Source organism: Phyllostomus discolor, chromosome 4 (genome assembly GCF_004126475.2).
Source record: "Phyllostomus discolor isolate MPI-MPIP mPhyDis1 chromosome 4, mPhyDis1.pri.v3, whole genome shotgun sequence".
Classification (NCBI taxonomy): Eukaryota; Metazoa; Chordata; class Mammalia; order Chiroptera; family Phyllostomidae; genus Phyllostomus; species Phyllostomus discolor.
In genome coordinates this window covers 39789774-39809148 of record NC_040906.2, presented here as the reverse complement: position 1 = coordinate 39809148, position 19375 = coordinate 39789774, and positions in this window count along the sequence as shown.

The following is a 19375-nucleotide window of genomic DNA, read 5'->3' as shown; positions in this document are numbered from 1 at the left end:
CTGAAATTCCCCTGAAATTCCCTCTCCTCTCCCCTCTGAACACTGTCAGACTATTCTCTATTTCAGTGACAAACCACATCTTAAGACTAATTAGTGATTTGTTAAATCAGTGTATTGGGTTGCACCAATACCTCTTATAAAATAAAATGGAATAGAAAATATCAAGGTACATTTCTCATAGTAAATATAAATATTGATAAAATTTAATTTCAGTTGCATGCATAACTCACATAAAAACACATTTATTACTATAGGTGAAGGCAAAAAAAATTGAAAGCTAATATTCTAGAATATTTCCTAGTCCACAATGGTGGTTGGGAAAGGAGAGGGTATTTGGTGATAGACAAGTAAAGAGAGCATTTCAATGTAATAATATAAGTGCTATGGTAAAATGACATTTAGGGTTGTATGGAAACTGGGTACAGGCATTTATTTAACCCAGCCTATAGGGAAACAGGAATCTTTAAGAAGGAAATCAATACTGGTATCTATCCATTATACTATTTAACAATGTGAGGTTACTGTTAAATGAATTCTAAAGGTATTATGTAAAAATAATTTGAAGTACTGCTCTTAAAAATATTTTTATGCCTTATAAAATTTGGTATAATACTGATTAGATATGAAGACTTCACAGGTTACAATAATGTGTTCTATAACCAAATTAGGAGAAAAAGGCTATATGATCATTCTTACCCACAAATATTGTTTCAGAGTACACTTTTCAATTTATAATTATACAATGCCTTAAAATAAGAATTACGTTGTTCATGTATGGATACTATTTCAAATTGATATTTTTACTCTTTGAAGTAGGTAGCTTCATATTAAGAAAAAGAGGTACAGATCCAAAATGCAACATACATATTAAAACATTTCTCTTAGGCTTTCCTAGATTATTGCCAAACAAATGGAGACACTCACCTTCATTCAAACACTGATTTTTATACCACTCTACAGAGTCTCTGGGGCAGTGAATGTCTCAGGTTTCAATAACCACTTTCCTGGGGTTGATTCTAAGTCTATATTCAGTGGCAGATCCATATTTTCCAATATTAAACAGCTTCTTCTGAATTTCCCACAAATACTTCAAACTCAATATTATCAAAATATTTATTTTATTCCAAAAATAAGATTTTCTTTTACGTACCCTACCTGGTTAGTGGAATCGCCATCTAACTAGTTGCTTGAGTCAGGAAACTGGAAGTTATCTTAGATTCCTTCCTCTCCATCATATATAATTTTCAATTAATTCATCAAATCAGTGAGTCTTCCAAGCTAAATTCACCATCCTCTCTTTTTATTTGTTTTAGGTCAGCTCTTCCACTGTTTTAGTTCAACTCAACTTTTAAAATAGTTTAGTAGCCTCCCTACTGCCCTCCTGTCTTGGCCTTCTCTAATTCAAACCCTTCTCTGCTGAAAGTGATGTTTCCATAAAAGAAATCAAATAATGTTTTTCCTCCACTTAAAGTTCTTTAATAGCTCTTTATACATTCATTGGTTGCTTCTTGTATGTGCACTGATGAGATCCAACATGAAACCTTGGCGTATGGGAAGGACACTCCAAGTTACCCAGCCAGAGCAATAGCTTCTTATTTCTAAAAAATAAGATCCTTGGCAGACAAAGTCTGTCCAGAAGGTATCCAGCCATGTGACATGAAAAATAGAGACATTTATTGAAGATACAAGAAACATTGTACACAGGACAATGACACCTCAGTTGCCTTCAAAGTAGGCACCTTGGGACCTCCCACACTTCTCCCACTCACCATCAGGTGCCCCATTGTATTTTTCTGAATCTCATTGACGGTCTGAAATGTATTCTCTTTCAAACGTGACTTTAGTTTTGGGAAAAGGCAGGAGTCACTGGGTGCCAAATCTGGGCTGTAAAGGGGCTGAGTCACCTGGATGATTTGATGTTTCACCAAAAAAATTCTGCATGAGACATGATGCATGCATGAATGGACATGTTGTTGTGATAAAGCTGTCAATCATCAGTTGCCCATAGCTGCAGCCTTCTGAATCATCTGAATAGTTTTTGCAGAGAAATGTTCAAGCTTAACACAAAATTGGATGTAGATTCATTGCTCCACTCACTCAGTCATTTTGAATGTGATGGTCACACAGCACACATGCTCACTCAACAGCATCTACCACCCCAACTGACTAATAAAGTGAAGTTGTCATTGTTCATGTATGTGTATTCCCATCCACTCTCCGTGGCTTCCAGGCTACATTGATGTCACGCAAACCATTTAGGTTATATTAACAATGGCTGGACTTTTCCTGGACAGTCTATGTACAAGACCCTACTAGTAACTTATCTTCAAAGATAGTAATCATATTTTGCATTATTATTTCTCCAGCCCAACAACTCATTACCATGCTTAATGTCAGCTGTCCCTTCTTGGTTGGTACCTGCTTTCCAGCCGCAACTCCCATTACCATTTTCCCTTCATGTACTCACTATTTTCTAGCAATACTAAGGCATTTGTGGGTGCCTGAGGACACAATTCTGTCTCAAGTTGTGACTTTTCACAGCTTAGTCCTTTTTCTTGCAATTATAGTTTTCCTTTACCATTTATGCTTCAGGATTCAATAAAAATACTTCCACCTTGTTTTACACCTATCTTTGTTTCTGAACTTTGTGAAATTTTCTTCTAAAATCCCTGAATTATTAAGACAAAGTTAACTATTGCTTCTTCTGTATTATCATTGTCTTTTGTAATAATATGTGAGAATTTTTAATAATATTTATTATATAAGCATTTTATTAATATAGTATATTAAATATATTATTATACTATAATACTTATATTTCCATAGTTGTTTATTCTTTTATCCCCACCTTACAAGGGTTGGGGACTTGTCCAATTTTGTACCCTGAGTGTGTAGCATAATCTGACACCTAGGAAATAAATGCAATAAAGACCTGTTAGATCATTTAATTAACATGAGACAAAAATAGAAATACCATTGTGATTGTTGTTTTAAATATATGCTCTCTTCCATAAAGACTCCATGGTAAGAATGTGTGATTATTATGGTACATCTAAATTAAACTTGAAGATGATTATTGTTGTTATATGTTTATACACAACCAAAACCTTGCAGTTATTATGCTACCTCTGTTTTATTTGGTATTTCAGAGACTACTTTTGACTTTATCAGGATCTTTTTATATACCTCACTTTGCGTCATGGAATCTCTTTTCAAAATGGAAAAGCAAATTGGGGCGAGGAGGGGGGCGGCCACAAGAAAGGTTAATTTGATATGAATAAATCTTGGCATAAATAATGCTTTTTCTTCATGAATTATTTAACAGTTCCTTGAACATTTTACTCAGAATTTATTCATCAAACTGTAATTTCTAAGATTCACTTTTTCCCTTCCTGAAAATTAAAAATGTTTCTTATCTTAAAAATCAAAGTTGACTATCTCTAGGCAATTGTTATTTCTCCTGTTAGTTGGCGTTCCTCAACAAATCTCTGACAGTTCTTTGATCACGTATGTTAAAGGTGCTATTCATATGGTTTTTAAAAAGTACAATTCAACCAGTCCAAGGAGACGAATTCATTGAAATGACTATACTTTTAATTTTTTAAATAATTAAAATAATTTAATTTTTTCTTACCAATTTCTGTTTGCTTCGTAATTTAAAGACCATTCCCTTTAAATAGACAAAATAGGAGAAAAGATATAATGATAGCTGGGGTTTTTCAAAACATCTATACCAACAGCTCCTAACAGCAAACCCACTCCTACTTCATTCTCCCTCTCTTTCATCTTCTTACCTAAAACAATTTTATTTCTTAATTATAGCCTATTTCAAAATGTGAATCAAGTAAGAATTTAGTCATCCTAAATACAATTTCTATAGGCTTCTTGGTATGTATCTTCTTCCCATCTTCTATATGTAACCTTTAGTGTCTCTGGCATTTTATTCACATTGGTTTATTCCATTGTAGCTCCTTGTTTATTATCAGCAGAATGCATTATACCTTCTGCATTTAACTTCAAACTTCTCAACCTCCTTAAATTCCTTTTCCATTTAAGTCTCCAACCATGGTTTCATGATACTCTTTTTTTCCTGAAATTTTTGAAATTTTTTTTTCTAAAATCCACTGTCTATATTTGACTATGGTCGGCACCTTACACACTTTTCTCTCAGGTGGCACATCTGTTCCACACCATCAATCAATTCTTTCTTATTTAGAATTAACTACAGAATAATGTTCCCTATAGTCTCTTTTGACCTGTTGAGGGATGAGGTTGTGAGAAATACGTGACCAGAATTTATCAGGAGATATACTTTTACAGAATTTGATTTCTTCTAGATGCAGAGACAGATGTGATAAAGAGTAATATATTCAAAACAACTCTGAATTTCAGAGGCTTTATGTAATGCTCTACCACTTATTATTCGTGTGTTTAAGAAAATTGCTTACCAACTCTGATCCTATTTCTTTATCTGTAAAATTAAGTTAAAAATATCTCCTGAAATGGAGTGGGTGGGGGGAATGGAATCAAATGCGGTGAAGAGGTTAACAAAAGAACATTTATGCACAACCCCTGGGCATGGACAACAACAGGGGGATTGGCTTGGAGTGGCGACGGGGTGCGGTTTGGTGGAGGTGGGGAAAGGGAGAAAAAGTGGGAACAACTTTAACAGCATAAAAAAACAAAAATACAGATTTTTTTTAAAAAGTTACCACCTCGAGTTGTTATGAGGACCAAATGAAATGATTATAAGAATTTGATTAACATATAGCAGGTAAAATATAAATAATATTATGTACTATAAAATTCTTTATTTATGTTATCATTATCCTTTTTTTTTCAAGTTTGAGATGTTTATAAGTAAAATGTGTATATGTACATGTCTTTTGCTACACATGTGTGTACATTTTTCTTGGACATATACCTTACAGTAAAATTGATATTATAGTGTGTGCACACATTCAGTTTTAGCAGCTGATTTCACCCTGTTCCAAAGGGAGGGGTTATCCCAGTTTACAATCTCACCAGCACTGCATGGTAGTTGCTGGTGCTCTGCATACTTGGTCATGGTTGTAAGACTAATTTTAGTTATTAGAGGGTTTTTAATCTATCTCTTTGTGATTTTAATTTGCATTTCCTTGAATAATTATAAACTTTAAAATATTTCATTTGTTAATTGGTCACTAGGATGTTTTTTTAGGAAATACTTGTTCTACTTTTTCTTATTTTCCCTTTTTCTTTCTGACTTGTAGGAGGTTTCTTTTAAAACATTCAAATGCATATGTTATATCCTCTTCTGTGTATAGGCTTGCCTTTTATACTCTTGATATATTTTTTTAAAATTTAAGTTTTTAATTTTTGTGTAGCCTAATTTTTTTTATTTTTTATTTTAATCTTGTTCAAGTACAGTTTTCTCCCTTTTACTCCCATTCCAGCCCACCCACCCAACCCTCCCCACTTCCCTCCCATTATCACCCTCCCCCTAGTTTTTGTCCATGTGTCCTTTAAATTTGTTCCTGTAAACCTTACCCATTCTCTCCTGAAATTCCCTCTTCTCTCCCTTCTGGTCACTGTCGGTCTGTCCTCTATTTCAGTGTCTTTGGTTATATTTTGCTTGTTTCTGTTTTGTTGTTTAGGTTCCTGTTAAAGGTGAGGTCATATGGTATTTGTCTTTCACTGCCTGGCTTATTTCACTTAGCATAATGCTTTCCAGCTCCATCTAAGCTGTTGCAAAGGGTAGGAGCTCCTTCTTTCTTTCTGCTGCATAGGATTCCATTGTGTAAATGTACCATAGTTTTTTGATCCATTCATTTACTGATGGGCATCTAGGTTGCTTCCAGCACCTAGCTATTGTAAATTGTGCTATGAACATCAAGGTGCATAGGTTCTTTTGTATTGGTGTTTTAGTGTTTAGGATATAGTCCCAGCAGTGGAATTCCTGGGTCAAAAGGCAGATCCATTTTTAGTTTTCTGAGGAAGTTCCATACTGCTTTCCATAATGGTTGTACCAGTCTGCAGTCCCACCAACAGTGCACTAGGGTCCCCTTTTCTCCACAACCTCTCCAACACTTGTTGTTTGTTGCTTTGTTTATGATGGCCATTCTGACTGGTGTGAAGTGGTATCTCATTGTGGTTTTAATTTGCATCTCTCTGATAGCTAGCGATATTGAACATCGTTTCATGTGTCTTTGGATCTTGTGTATGTCCTCCTTGGAGAAGTGTCTGTTTAAGTCCTTTGCCCATTTTTTAATTGGATCATTATCCTTCTTAAAACAGTGATGAAGTATATGATATTTAAAAGTCTAAAATAATTTAAATACCAAAAAATCTTCAATATTAGAAATAGAGCAAAGCTAAAGGAAGAAGTATTATAAGCTAAATTTTTTTTCAGCTTTATTGAGGTATAACTCACAGATACACACCATGAAAAGATTCCTACCATTGGAGGTAATTAACACATCCATCACCTCACATTTACTATTTTTTGTGTGTGAGAACACTTTTCTGCTTTGTTAGCAATTTTTTCAGATATGAAGTTTATGTCTTTTAAATATCTTTCCCTACTTGCCCACTCCTCAGCAATCACCATTTGCTCTCCATTTCTATTAGTTTCACTTTTTTTTTTTAGGTTCCTCATATAAGTGATACCATGCACAATTTGTCTTTCTCTTTCTGGCTTATTTCACTTACCATAATGCTCTCCAGGTTCATCTATGTTGTCACAAATGGATGGCAGGATTTTCTTCTTTTTAAGGCTGAAGAATAGTTTTATTTTATTTGTGTCCATTCATCCATCAACAACCACTTGGTTTGTTTCTACATTCTTAGCTATTATAAATAATGCTACAATGAACACAGAAATACAGACGTCTCTTCAACATAGTGGTTTCATTTACTTTGGATAAATATCCAGAAGTGGGATTGCTGGATCATATATTTAATTTTTTGAGGACCCTCTCCCATGTTTTCCATAGTCACTATCTTTGAGGAAACCAGAAAAGCATTCAATGAGCTATGGCATTTGTGGTAGATTGATGTCATAGGTATCTACACACTTTGCAAAAAAATTTTACAGTACTTCTCACCAAGAAGTAAAGTCTATTTCCCCCAACCCTTAAAGCCTTGGCCAATTAATAATGTGGTGGAAGGGATGACGTGCCAGTTCCAAGCCTAAGATCCAAAAGTTCTTGTGCATTTCCACTATTGCTTGTACCCTGCCATCACCATGAGAATAAGCCATGGTTAGGAAGATAAAGCATGGGAAACAAAGCTAAGTATCTCAGGCAAGACCGTGGCAGGCCAACCAGCCCCCAGGGGACCCCCAACTGACCACAGACCCAGATGACATCAGTCAAGCCCAGCCAAATTAGCAGATTAGACTAGCCTACCCACACATTCATAAGTAAGAAATAAGTGTATGTTTTGTGCCACTGAAGTTTTGTGGTTGTTTATTTCACAGCATTATTGTGGTAATAGATAACTGATACAGAATCATAGGTCAGAAAGACTCCAGTTAAAATATACCAAACTCAGTCATGACAGTTTACCAGCTCTTCAGTATCTATTTATAGAAATCTTTCAAGGTTTTCCCTGACTGGTGTGTCTCAATTGGTTGGGCATCACCTCACAAAGCAGAAGGTCACGGGTTTGATTCATAGTCAGGGCACCTACCTGGGTTGTGGGTTCAGTCCCCAGTCTGTGCACATATGAGAGACAACCTATCAATGTTTCTCTCCCTTCCTTCCCTTCTCTCTAAATATATATATATATTTTTTTTTAAAGAAATTATTTGAGGTTTGCAGTTGGTATTTCTTTTATCTTGCTCCACTGATGAGAGCATAGGCATAGAAGACAGTATGAGAGGGATTAGACATGAACACCTAGAAAGCAAAGTTTTAGTTGGGGCTGAGCCACTAAGTAACTGGGGCCTTGAACAAGATAGTTTTTCCAGGACAGTCATTCCCAACTCTGACCATGGAATCAAAGTGTTGGGGAAATTTTTTGTGTGGGGATTTTAAAAAAAAAATTGATTCCCTATAGGTCAGAAGTGTTAACAGAAAGTAAAGCTGGTTGGTTATCAGAAAAATATGGGATCTCAAATCCTCAGCCTTCCTATTTGTAAGTAATTTCTATGGTTTGTTCCCAGTGACTTTCTTTGTTATCAGTCTTTGATGACTTATTTGTGTGAATAAATTTACTTAAGAAATAAGTGGTGCATTGGCACCTAATAAATCAAGGGCCCTCTTTAGCAGTGAATAAACCACTCCAATGTGAAAAGTTTTATGTATTTCCTCCGTAAATGATGTGTATATGCACAGTAAAAACAGTCTGTTCTGGTGGGTAGAATTCTAAAATGGTCATCAAGATTACTAGCCCCTGGTGTACACACATGCCTTGTCTCAATTATTTAATCCAAAGCAATCTAGATGCTGGTGTGAATACTTTTATTTTACAGGTATAATTAAAGTACCAAGTCAGTTGACATCGTGATAAAAAAATTATTTTCAGTGAGCCTGGCCTAATCAAGTGAGCCCTTAAAAGAAACCAGGTTTTCCCTGGCAAAGGAAGTTCAAAGCGTGAGAGAACTTTGTGTGAGGGAGATTCTCTGCAGCTGGCTTGGGTACAGAAGGGGCCACACAGCAAGGAATTTCAGTGGCCTCTGAAAGTTCAGAGCAGATCCTGGGTGACTATCAGCAAGGAAATGGGGATCTCAGACAAACAACTGTGCCACCGCTACCTGGGCTCCAGATGAGGATCTAGTAACCAGCATCTTGAACTAAGAACTGAGGTGAGCTATCCCCAGTCTTTTGACCTATAGATCTATGAGCTCATAATCGGGTGTTTTATTTTAAGCCATGAAGTGGTAATTTATTGGACAGAATTTAAAAAACTAACACACTGATGTAAAGAGTTTCTTATTTGAATTTTGGAATTCAGGGAAGCTGAGTTTCCTAGATCCATAGCTATAATTGATTAATGACCAAAAACAAGCCAATGCATTTCTCTACTCTGCAGAATTCTATAACAAAAATGGCTTAACATTATACAAAATTATATATCTAATTTTAAATAGCTCTTCAAACAAATACATAAGCAAAGTCTTTACTGTATTGGTCCTCTGTTCTTGATGTATGAAGAAACTCTTCTACCTACCATAAACAAGAGTTCATTTTAATTATGAATTTAGCAAAAAAAGTATGTTATTCCAAAAAAACTTCAGCTATCCATTCTGACATACTTTCAAGATAATAACATGTTCAATTTTGTATACTTCTGAAATACTCATTAATATAACATTTTATTCTTTTATCCTAATGCTCTATAGGTAATAATACTAAGTATTCTGGCAGAAATCACTGCTCTAAAGCAAGGGAAGAGAGACATCTATCCAGTTTGCCTTGTAAAATACTCTGAGGAATCTCTTTAAAGCACATTTGCACAATGAGATATGCATATTTAGAATTTCAACAGCTTTTTTTTCTTTTAATGATTGCTTTGGTGCTGATGTTATTAAAATAAAGAGATCACATTAAAATTTTCATGAGAAAGGACCAACGGAATTTGTTGGTTTTACAAAAAGTATTGGCTGCCATCTCTTGGACTTTCTGAGCATTGCACTTTTCAAAAAATATCTGATTAGGCCTTCAACCTTTAACGTTGCTAAAATTTCATCAAGAAAGAAATAACAAAGTTGTAATATTATTTGCATGTAATTGATTATCTCACTAAAAAGCTTGCTTATTAAGTATTTATATAAATGTTTAAATTTTCCTAGAAGTATTAAGAGGTTTATCCAAATGGGTGGTGAAAAAATAAAAAGATATGCATTATCCTAACTTTAATCTTTATGTTTCTATTTATTCTTTAATTTTCATTTTTATTATTTTTTAACACCTAAGTGCTGGTTTATTCTTTAATTATTTTATTGTTGTTTAAGTACAGCTGTCTACATTTACCCCTCACCACTCCCCCAACCCCCGCCATCCGCACCTCCCTTCCCTGCTTCCCCCCTCCCCCCCCACCCCATTGGTTATGTTTCTATTTAAACTATGACTTGCACACCTCCACTTTGTAATTCTTCCATTCTAACATAGCTGGTCACTTCTCTCCTTAATATATAGGTTAATGAGATCAAAGGCTGATTCAGTTCCTCTGAAGCTTATGAGAGGATAATGTAAATCCTCAAGAGATAAACATATTTTATAAATATGAAATATATAATAATTAGAATCAAGCTTATTTTTATTTTATGGATATAATCGAGACAAATAGGACAAAGAGTAGGCTTCAATACTGGTATAAAACCACAGCTCAGGTAACTATACTCATTTAATACAAGTCAGTAATAAAAAATCGTATTTTAATCTTCTCACCACTCATGATTGCTTCTGTATGGCATATGTTTATTTCTTTTTAATTTTTCTAAATTAGTGATTTTCTAAAACCTAAACTATTTGAGATGCCATCATCTCTAAATATATTTAGTTTTATCTAGTATATATTTAAAGTACAGAACTATAATATAACAAATAAAATAACAGAATGTTACGGCAAAAGCAGTTCATCTCTCATTTAAACAAATCCTACTTTCGGTCAAGAGGATGGCATAGGTGGACATGGCTCACCTCTTTGCACAACCACAGCAAAATTACAACTAATTTTGTAATTAGTTTAGGGAAACAATAGTAGAGCGGCTGAAGCTGAAAATGAAATCAATGATTTGGGACATAAGGAAGCAAAAAATAACCAATCAGAACAACAAGAAGAAAAAAGAATAAAAAAAATGAGGAATGTACAAGCACCCTCTGGGACAATGTCAAGCTTTCCAACATTCATATTATAGGGGTGCCAGAAGGAGAAGAGAAAGAACAAGAAGTTGGAAATCTATTTGAAAAAATAATGAAAGAGAACTCCCCTCATTTGGTGAAGGAAATAGACATGCATGTCCAGGAAGTACAGCGAGTTCCAAACAAGTTAGATGCAAAGAAGCCCACTCCAAGACACATCATAATTAAAATGCCAAAGGTTAAATATAAAGAGAGAACTTAAAGGCAGCAAGAGAAAAGAAGTTAGTTACCTATAGGGGAGTTCCCATAACACTGTCAGCTGATTTCTCAAAAGAAACTTTGTGGGCTAGAAGGGATTAGCGTGAAATATTCAAAACCATGAAAAGACCTACAGTCAAGATTGCTCCACCCAGCAAAGATATCAGTTAAAATCAAAGGACAGATAAAGAGCTTTTCAGACAAGAAAATACTAAAGGAGTTCATCATCACCAAACCATTATTATATGAAATGTTAAAGGGACTTATTTAGGAAAAAGAAAAGATCAAAACTATGAACAATAAAATGGCAATAAATACACACCTATCAACAATTGAATCTAAAAAAAACAAACTAAGCAAACAAGAGAACAGAGAGAGAAACATGGATACAGAGAGTGTTTTGATGGTTGCCAGGTAGGACAGGGGTGTGGAGGAATAGGTGAAGATGTGAGAGGATTAAGAATTACAGATAGGTAGTTACAGAATAGACGGGATGCATGGTACAGGAAATGGAGTAGCCAAAGAACCTGTACTCATGACCCACAAGTATGAAAAATTGTGGAGGAATTTCCTGAGGGAATTGGGGGTGCTGGGTTGTGGGGGTCAAAGGAGGAAAATCAGGACAACTGTAATAGTATAATCAATAAAATACAATTCAAAATATAAATAAATAAAGATAAATCCTATAATAGCCTGAAATAACTAAATGAAAATTCTTAAGTGATTATACTTTTAAAGTAATAAATGTTAATAACCTCAAATATCATAATTCCATTGGGCTGACTGTGTGTGAGAAGCAGAAATTTTTATTGGCAATTAGTAAATTGCATTAATAGAATGGAAATTAAAAAAAAACATTTTTCACTTTTTAAAACTTTGGCTTTCTGTGTTTAATATGTTCTATTAAACACTTTAAGAAGGTAAAAAGAAGACTATTTCATGGCATTTGAGGTTGTCACAATTGCTCAGGAATTTGAAATTATCTAACTTTAAGGTAATTTCTATTATGTTTTTAAATATTGCATGTGCACATAATTCATAATTTTTTGCTTTCAGCAAGTAGATCATCTAGGATGAGATTACAGAAAAATTGGGGATGGTGGGTCTCATATGCAAATCATTTTAAATTCAAAGTCATTTGTTTAAATAGAAAAATCCATATTGCTTGACTGCTCAGTTATAGGCAAAAACCTCAAGTGGAAATCCAAATGCATGAGAAGTCAAAAATATGTGAATACAAAATAATCCCAACAACTGTCACCAAGAAAGAAATTTTGGGTGCCTCTGGCTTCGCGTTGTAAACTCATTGTGACACCTGGTGGATATTGTTAAAACTGCAAGTAATAGCAATATGCTTTCAATACAGCCACCCCTAAAGCCACCTGTGTCTACTGAGCACTTCAAATACTGCTCACCCAAACTGAGATGTGCCATTCAAAGATTCAACATTTTAAAAAAAGGATTATGTCTCACTAATAATGTTCGATATTGATTACATGGTGAAAGGATAATATTGCGGATATATTGGTTAAATAAAATACATGTTATCAAAAACGGAGGAAAGGGAATATCTATAATAGTGTAAACAACAAAAATAAAGTTAAATATATACACTAAAATGAATGCCCCTTGTTTCTATCCACTTTGTCATATGTGGGTACTAAAAATTTTAAAGTTACATATGTGTCTCATACTTGTGGCTTGGATTATATTTCTACTAGGTAGGGCTGTGATAGCATCTAAGCCTTAGGTATTAAAAAGGTATAAAATTTCCCAGCTCACTTGTGAAAATAGGAAAAATACTTGTTATTTAAGATTGATATATGTGGTAGGCAGAATTTTAAGATAAGTACCAATGACCCACCTCCTTGTATAATTCTCTCCTTTTCAGCTTGGGCACCATCTTCAAATACACTGGAATGGCATTCCCTTGATTGGGGTACACTATATGGCAAAAATAGAGTACCCACAGTATAAGGGATTTGCAGATATAATTAAGGACCTTAATTATCTAAAATTCAGTTAATTTTTACAAGGGAGATTTTTCTAGGTGGGATCCACCCTAATTAGAGGAGCCCTCAAAAGAGTCTCAAAGCAGCAGTAGACACTATCCTGTTGGTCTAGAAGCAAAATGACCTGTTGTGCAAAGAGCCACGTAGCAGGGGATGGCAATCAATCTCTAGGGGCTGCGGGCCTCCGATCTTCAGCTATAAGAAACCAAATTCTGCCAGCTTGGAAGAGGACCCAAACCTCGGATGAGGCACAGCTATGTCTGACAGCTTCACTGCAGCCTTCGAAGACCCTGAGACAGGACCCAGCTACGCTGTGCCTGGACTCCCATTTACTAACTACAGAGAAGTAAATACTGTTATTTTAAACTAAAGTTTTCAATAATTTGTTATGTAACAATAAAAAACTAATACACTAGCCATTTTTTTTCACTTTACATTTTTGTTAGTGTAGTACTATTAGGTCATAAGATTATTTTTCCTTTTTCACCTAAGACATTCATAATAAGTCAAAATCTGCAATGAAAATCATAACTTTATTATAGCATATACTTATAACTTTATTGTAGCATATACTTTATAATTGTACATACAATGAAAACAAATAAATACAAGGAAATCATATAGTCTAATAAAAACCTCTTAGTAGAACTCTGCTACTATGTAAATCATAGTAGCTGCAGTCCACAGCTCTTTTAAATTTAGAGTAAAAAAAGCATTCTTTTTTCTTCATCATTTTAATTTTTTAATTTAATTTAATTTATTTTTAGAGAGAAGGAAAGAGAGGGAGAAAGAAAGGGAGAGAAACATCAATGTTTGGTTGCCTCTCACATGCCCCCTACTGGGGACCTGTTCTGCAACCCAGGCATGTGCCTTGACTGGGAATTGAACCAGTGACCCTTTGCTTTGCAGGCTAGCACTCAGTTCACTGAGCCACACCAGCCAGGTCTTCATCATTTTATGCTGTTTTGTCACTTATGGTCAGTAGACTTCCAATGGTGAAGAAAATAGATGCTAGTAAAAGGAAATCCAGGGTTCATGCGGAGTTCTGAAACCAGTCTTAGTGAGTTCATACCTAACCTGTGACCTCCAAACAGAACTTTTAATGATTTAGTTCATCTAGTATTAGAAAACTTTCACTCAGCTGGCTTGAGTTCCTAAAATTGATAGCACCATCTTTACACACAGTTCAAGTTGAAGATTAACTCAAAAAAAAAAAATGGTACACAGACAGCTGTGACCCTACAGTCTTACAGTGATTCTGAAAGTAATGGCTGTCTACTCTAGCTCCTCCAATTAACTTACTATTTATCAAGCTCATCATAATTTTTCTGTTATTCAGCCTTTGCACATATGCTTTGCTTTTCCCAGAATAAATTTATGTTGTTTCCATGCCTGGCAAAATCACCTGTTCTATGAACCTTTCCCATTACCTTTCATTGACTTCCTGGATAGCTTTTGCTTTTTCCTAGTTAAAGGTTTCTTCTATCGAGTGAGGGCAGCTAGGAGAACAAGTGTGACAACATTGTGTAGCAACTTTGTGACTTTTTACCTACACTGATCTCATGAGTCAGTGAGTGAAGCTATATGTTTATTAAAAATTTCTCAGTTGCACAGGCTACATATTTACACACAAACACACACACACACACACACACACACACACACTCCTCTTCCTTTTTTTTCCTTTATTGATTACTTCCCTTGGGATTATATGAGACCCAGGCCTTGGTTTCTCCATTTGCATGGTTTATAATACAGGGAGCTACCTATGCCCTCTTGTTTTATCTCCCTAATATCTGTTGGTATTAGGCCAAGGGATCTGTTACCCCGCTAACCTTGTTTTTTTATTCTGGTTTTTGGAAGAAGCCTTTGTTTCTTAGTTTATTTTTTACTGTGTTGACATATTTTCACAATACAATAAGACCTACCTTTATATTACATTACATTTCTTGTCATTCTAAGATAGAGTTGTTGGCACTATAGTTTTAGAACACTTTGCAGACTTCTGTTCCATAATTTACCATTGTTGTATAGTAACTACTTCATGTCTATATTCACCATTAAACTAAAAACAGGGTCATGCTTTATTCAATATGGCATCCATAATCTCTATAAGGCAACAAAATAAAATGTACGATCTAACTTAGCTTAATTAAAACATATAAGACAAACTTGTATTATTACAATAGTAAATGTCCTATCCCTTTGCAATTATTTGATGTTTTAGTTGGCTGAACCAACGGAGAAAGGAAAAGAGGGACAAACAGGCACAAGATTCTACCTGTTTGTCTCTCCTCAGCCTCCAGCTCCCGCAGAATTTAACCACTGTCACTTTGTAAGATATCAAAACCAAACTTTTTTGATAAGCATTTCAGAAATTGCTAAAAATGTGACTTCCCTGTAGGTGAAGTTCACATAAGTTGCAGAAGAAAGGGAGAGAAGATGTAAAGAAGGATATAGTTCTTCAAAAAAAAAAAGATTAAAACTATTCTCTGGTTTTCCACAATGAAGGTCATGAATACCATTGAGGTGTTTTGATTAGCTTCACGTTTCATTACTGGTGACATTTCTTTAGATAATTATAATGTAAAAAGGTTTTTTTTAAGTGAACATTTTTGTGACTGCTGTATTTATGAGTTACTATTTCTGTATGAGCTTAGCTATTGTTTGAGCCTGTCTCAGCCCAGTTTATTGGCAATCGGAGTCTGTTTGCCAACAAGTTAAGAAGCACTCATTTTAAACTAAAGTACACCTCAATCCTTGAATACAATCTTGCCTCGGGTTCATCTAGCCAAATCAATAGAATCATTCAAATTTAACGATAACTCTTGTCTTGGAACCAAGCTCATTCTTACTGATTAAACTTTTATTTTTGCCTTATTATGAAGAACAATAGGACCTTGGGAAGACTATAGGGGAAAGTGCCATAAGTAACCTAATTTATGTCCCTTGTAATACCAATTCATATAATTTGTACTTCTAACTTCATACCAAATAGTGTATTGTCTTGTCGATAAGAATTATTTTTTTCCTGATTTATGGAACATTTTTCAAATACCAACTATTTTTAGTATTTTCTAAAAATATTGGGGGAACAAAAGCAATTGGAATAAATCAGAATTATTGCACATGAAACAGATTTTTATAAAATCAGAGAAGAATAAAGTGTTTTTGTGGGTGCTAATTTCTAGGAATTAATATGTTTTTATGGAATTTTAATTTACACTAGAATTGCAATTGGCACTAGAAAAGTACTTGACATTTTTATTCTCTCTGCACTTTTTCCTCATGGAGTTTTGATATCCTTTTTATTTTGTCTATGATGACAAAAGAAAATATACAGGTAACTTAATAGTAAGGATAGACAATCCATGGCACAAGACTACAGTTTCCCAGAGAAGCAGGAATCCTGCCACAAGACAGTGACAAGATCGCCACATCAACTCCTGCTTGGGTTTCCAGCCTGCCCGCCTGCCCTATGTATTTCAGACTTTCTAGTTCCCAAAACCACATGAGCCACTTCCTTACAATAACATCTAAATTTTATGAACAATGAGAAACATAATTCCCTAGTTAGTTTAAAACCACATGATGAAAATTTGAGCAACTGTAATTTAATGACTCTTTTTAACCCAATTTCACCAAGATAACATTGTGCCAAAAAAACACAATGTTGGTTAAACTGAAAACCAAACACCAGTAAAATCTGTGTCACCTAATTACTTAAAAGCCTGGACTTCAAGAAAGAAGTGGGTTGTCTCTTCTAATCAGTGACTCTAGACAATTAATGTATTTTATATAAGCCTGAGTTTTCTTTTTTGAAAGCTGGAAATTATTGTTTAAAACCAGATTTTTAATTGATGATGATAGAGTAATAATAGGGGGAGAGAGAGAGACATCAATTTGTTTTCCACTTATTTATGCATTCATTGGTTGATTCTTGTATGGGCCTGACTGGGGATCAAACCCCACAACCTTAGCATGTAGGGATGTTGCTCTAACCAACCAAGCTACCCAGCCAGAGCTAAAACCAGGTTCTCTTGTGAGCTCACATGAGGTTCCTATTTATTTTTTCCTATTTTGATCCTAACATGTTTTTAGCTTCATGTCTTGTCACTGTCTCAACACATCTTCACCAAATCATTGTAACTCCCTAAAAATGTCATCTATTTTCACACATTCACATATTTGCACATGCTATTTTCTCTACTGGAAATAGCTACTATTCTCTACTCCATTTGGTAACTCTATAATCACAATTCAAACAGCACCTCCTCTAAGCTCCTTTCACTGACTTTCCTAGGTGAAAAGTCCCTTTTATCTACTATGGTTCCACATCATCTTGCATATACTGATGGTACATGCAATGGTACATACATCATAGATTTTTTAGAACTGTTTCAATTTTGAATGTTCCGTCTTTATGCCCTCATAAAAACATGAATAAATTTTTTCAGATCATGTTTCCTCCATTTTTTATTTCAGAAAATATAATTGCTAGTGACACAATACTTGTCCTTTACAGGAATCCCAGAATAACCTATTACAAAAAGAGACTTATCTCTTACAGAATTTTTTGGAATATTTTCTGATTTTGTGTTGTAAACATGCATCATTGAAGATGGCAAAGTGTCATTTCAAGCTCAGAACACAAATATTTTACCAAAATTTACATCCTTTCCTATATTGCTCATTTCCCATTCACTGACTGCAATGCCCAACACACCATTACAAACCCACATTCCATAATAAGCAGCTGAGGTGTCATCAGGAGAACTAGAACAACCCACCAATTACAGACATTTGTCCTCAGAAGTCACATCTATTAATTCTGCCCTTTATTGTGGAACCTTGGCATTTAGAGACATATAGCACATCTTCATTATTACTGGAAAATCCCCCAGATGAGTCTGGGTGCTCATAACATCTTGACACAGAGGCTTTTATTAAATTCATCTTCAATAGATAAGATAAACATTAAAACACCAAAACTAAATACCTTCTTACACAATAAATGGGAAAGAACTGTCAGCTCCCAACCTGGTTCTCAGTCATCCAACATTTTTTTAAACACATTTACTGAGTTCCTTCAAAGAGACAGGTTGTGTTAGGTGCTACGAATGCAGTGATGAACAAGAGAGTCAGAATCCCTACTCCTACGAAGCTTACATTCTGGGGCAAGAAACACCCAGTTAAGAAATAAACAAAAACACAAAGTAATTACACACGTGGTAAATGCTTCTAAAGTTATGAAGAGAGTGACGAGATAGAAATTAACTGGGAGTAGGGGATGGAGGCCCTTTAGATATGATGGTCAAGGACAGTCATCCAGAGGAACTGGCATTTGAGCTGAGACCTCTGAGATGAAAATGAGACAGCAATGTGGAGGCCCAGGAGAACACACACTAAAGAGGGAACAAGGGCATCCATACCCTAAATGTAGTAAAGGTACTCTAATCACTCTGAATGAGCAGCCATGTTTCTGAGCCAGCTCCAGAGGCAAAATCACCCTACCAGAAAGTTCCTTCTCCCTAAGCGTCCTGTCACAGTCGCCTCGTCTCACTTGCCCTCCCTGAGCTTTTTCTGTATGTATATTTTAAATGTTCCCCCCAAACCCGATTTTTTGTTGCTCTGTGTAATCCCTCTCAAAGTTGTCTGTTTCCATTGATACTGTATGTTCCAAAGTCTGTCCTGAATCTCCCAGTCAAATATCCACATGCCATTGGACTTCTCCACATGAATGTCCCACTAGCACCCAAAATTCAACAAAGGCAAAATGGGAAACATTAGTTCCTTGCCTGCCCACATACTTCATACATTGCCAATGTAACCTCCCTAGCCACCACCATCAGTGATCATTTGCCCATGCTTAACACCTGAAAATTCTCTACTTTCTGACTTTCCCCCCCTCAGCTCCCACATCCAGTCATCCAATCTCCCCATTTTACGTTGCTAATATTTCTTGGAGTGCGTTTCTTTAGCAATTAATGAGTCAACACTGAATTCTTTACTCCTTTAGACTATGACCTGGATTATATAGTAATATAAACTAATTACGTGCTTACGTGTGCCACTTTGAGTGACTCACATGTGAGCTACATGTGAGCCACAGTGTAATTATTTCTCTTTTATATATAAGGAAACTGAAGCATAGAGTATTCAGCAATTGGCCTAAAGCTGCTTATAAAATGGAAACCATGATATTTAATCCATAAATTTCTGACTCTAAAATCTAATCTAAAAAAGAAGTAGGCAATTAGCTTTCATAACAGAAAAATTAAGCATTTAACTTGATTTATGACTATATTTTACATAAAT